This window comes from Petaurus breviceps, unplaced genomic scaffold (genome assembly GCF_028583685.1).
Source record: "Petaurus breviceps papuanus isolate PSGF00001 unplaced genomic scaffold, PetGlider_PUasm1.0 90602, whole genome shotgun sequence".
Classification (NCBI taxonomy): Eukaryota; Metazoa; Chordata; class Mammalia; order Diprotodontia; family Petauridae; genus Petaurus; species Petaurus breviceps.
In genome coordinates, this window is record NW_027187283.1 from 6816399 (window position 1) to 6820401 (window position 4003).

Here is a 4003-nt window from a genome sequence, read left to right on the forward strand (position 1 = left end):
GTTATCCATCAAGAGTTCAAGGATGTCTCCATTGTCTGTCTCTATAAAGTTAAAGGAAATTTATTTTCCTGGGACAATCACAGGGGAGACTCCCTTAGTCATTGTCGGTAAGATTCTTGCCAGAATCATCCTGAATAAGTTGAACTTCACCTGGAAGATGATCATCTACAAAGAGATGGCATGACTTCTGAAAGAGCCAAGGAAATGTTCAATTTGGTTTTTGCTGCCTGGAAACTCCAGGACAAATGCCAGGAGCAAAACAGAGGGTTGTATACAATGTTCATCTGCCTGACCAAGGTCTTTGATTCTGTGATTTGTGAGGGATTATAGAAAATTATGTCAAAATTTAGTTTCCCAGAGAAGTTTATCAGTATTTTACATCATTTTAATTTTGGCATGCATGCCTGGGTTCTGAAGAAAGGACAATGCTCTTGCACTTTTCCACTCACCAATGAAGTGAAATAAGGCTGTATTCTTACTCTCATGCCTTTTCACATAATGTTTTTATCAATGTTACCAGGTGCTAAATGAGGACTAACATGGCATCAAGTTCAGTTACCATAATGATCATAAATGATTCAATTTAAAATGACTGCAAGTAAAGACTAAAGAAGAGAGAGAGATTGTGCATGATTTTTTGTTTGCAGATGATTGTGCACTCAATGCAGTCTCTGAGGGTGATATGCAACCACGTATGGATCAAGGCTCTCCTTTTAGTACTAACTTCAGCCTAACAATCAACACCAAGAAAACACAGGTACTCCACTAGAAAGTACTATACCATCCATATGTGGAAACATTTGTTACAGCAAATGGAGAAGTTTTGAAAACTCTGGATAAGTACTCTAGCCTTGGCAGTGTACTTTCCAGGGATGTACACATTCATTGAAAATGGTGGGGTGCTCATCAATTGGTGAGTGGATGGACAAATAGTTATAAATTATTGCAATGGGATATTACCATGCTATAAGAAAATATGACCAGTTTTATTTCAGGAAAAAATGATTTCAAAAAAAACCTGGAAAGACTTTTTTGAACTGATGTATAGTGAAGTGAACAGAATCAGGAGAATATTTTATAGTAACAGCAATACTGTAAACTGTGTATGACATCATTATTTTCATCAATGCAGTGCTCTGACACAATTCAAAAGGACTCATGATGAAAAATGCGATCCACCAGCAAAGAAAGAGCTGATGGCTGATGGAATCTACAAGTAGATAGAAGCATATTACTTTTCAGATTTTTCCATTTTTTCCATTTGGTTCTGACTCTTCTTTCACAATATGACTGATACAGTGATATCATTTGCATGATTGAATATTCATGATATATGCTAAATTGCTTACTGTATCAAGGAGAGGGGAGCGAAAGGAAGGCAATGGAAAATTGGAACTCAAAAGATTTTTTAAATAATTGCTAAACATTGTCTTTATTTGTAGCTGGAGAAAATAAAATATTGTTTAAAAATAAAAATAAAGCAGAAAAAAATAAGATGAGTAGGTTTGATTTTTTTCATACTTCCATAGTTCATAAAGGCATAGATTTAGGTTTAGAAGGGTATTTATTAATTCAGAAAGCTAAAGCTCATATAGGTTATGAAATTTGACCAAAATCACCTAGTAGCTGCTGAACAAAGGGAGATTTAATTCTAGGTTCTCTGCTTCTAAATTTAAAAGTTTTTGCCATTTTCAAAACAAAAAAAATGATGATCAGTAATCTTTAATTGTGTCCAAATGTTTCTGATTTTAGTTGGGATTTTCTTGGCTAAGATTTTCCACTTACTTCATTTTACAGATAAAGAAACTGAGGTAAATATGTTTAAGTGACTTTTCCAGGGTCACATAGCTAGTAAATGTCTGAAGCTAGATTTGAACTCCCAAAATGAATCTTTCTGACTCTAGGCCCAGTACTCTATTAACAATGCCAACTAATTGCCCTTTTTTATTATTCCTACCACCTTGATATTTCTTTGCTTATTTTCTTCTTCCTAACATAGACCAAGAACTCTTTTATTACTTCTATTGTTGTTATTTTTATTACTTTAAGATTCATTTCAAACTTGCGTCATATTGTTTTAAAACTCTTGATACTAATCTTATGGGATAGTGATGATATTTATATTCATTCTCAATTACTTTCCTTTGATTCACCATTTTGCTATTTCTTCTTGTTTTGTCATCTATGTATGTCTGTATGTCTTAAAAATCTAAATTCATTTGTGAGTTACTCATATAGTGACATGATTCTTTTTATGGACGTCCTTATCCTTATTATATTTCCTCTGCACTAGAGCACCAGAATTATTTTTCATGGTTGGGTTTTTAGTTTGTATGTATTTTTATTTTGAGAATATACATTGACTGAGCATTTTCTCTGCCTGAAAGTGTAACTCCTGCTCTGATTCCACTAGGATAAAACTTTGACATAGGATCTTTGATCTCCATTTCTTACCTGAAAATTTTGCCATTTAGTCATATGATGGTCCCTACTATCTGAAGGGTTCACCATATTGGTTCTTGATTTCTTGTATTTAGAGACTGTAAATCATAAATCAGGAGTTTAAGCAATCAACCAGTGTCAATATCCTAGGCTGGGGATTACAGGTATGAGCCATGATGCCTGCCTACTAATGATTCTATTCTTGGAGAATTTCTCATTTACTTTTTTGTTGAAATTCTTTAGAAAATTAGACCATTGTAATCCACCAATCCTATTTCTAGATCTTCAGAAATTATTTTCTTCCAAAGTGGAGGGGACTCATCAGACTATCCTTGTTTTTCCTTTACTCTCTCACAAACTCTAATCTGGAATGATCGCTAACTTAGAAATAATCATATTGCTTTCGCAATCAGTTTTTCATTTTTAGTCAAAACTTGGTTCAGAATTGTACTTTCCTTTTTTACTTCTGCCTCTTGAAGGGCAAAATTATCATTAAAGCAAATAACACATTTCTCAGCTTCTCAGTTTTTGGCAGACAGAGCTATAGCAGATGTCTGGATAGTTGAACTGTCCCTTAACTACTCTATCACATCCCTGTGCCAAGTTTGTGTTCTACTATCTGAATTCCTCAATTGTGGATTTCATGAATAAACGAATGAAAAAATAAATAATTACTATTCACAAAATATTGCCAGAAGAATTGTGGGTAAAAAGAGAAAAGTAAGACTGTCACTACTTTCAAATATTTGACATTCTAATTTGAGAGGAAATGCATAAAAATTTTTCCGTTATAAGTCAAATGGAAAGGTCCCATGGTTTTCAGGGTATACCAGCAAAGCAAATTAAATTCTAAGTTTTCTTTCTATTTGTGTCATATTTTATATACATACATATATACATAAAATGCACATATATGTACACACATATCCATTCAGCTTTGTCACTTATTTTTGTTTGCTTACTCCCCCCAACTTCCCCTCTATTGATGTTAAACTAAATTCCTGATTTCTTCATGGGTTTATATCATTAATACACATTTCTGCTTTTCAGCATATCTATTTTCCCCTATTTCTTTGTGATAACATATATTACTTCAGTGCCATTGTCAAACACTATGAATCCTCCTAAATAGCTCTTTACTTCACACATAAGCCTTTATCTTCTCAATCCTCTACCTCTAGTTTTGACTGGGAATATTGGGTTTCCTAATAATGTTTTCTGTGTTTTTCTGGTTGTTACCATGTATAAATCATAAGAAGTCAGTATTGGTTGGCAGCTTGGTAAAATCTCAGGAAAATCTCTATCACATCCCAGGTATGTGCCCTAGGAAGAAAACAGATTTTTTTTTTGTTTGTTTATGTCATTAAGAAAGAACTGAATTGATTTCTCAACCACCAAATTTCTTGTTTGTTTATGTCATTAACAAAGAACTGAATTGATTTCTCAACCATCCAGGAGTTACCAATTACCACTATTTATTACATCTTACTCAAACCAATAGCATGGACAAATCATTGTTCTTATTTTACAAATGAGAAAAATGAATCACATTTACTTTAAG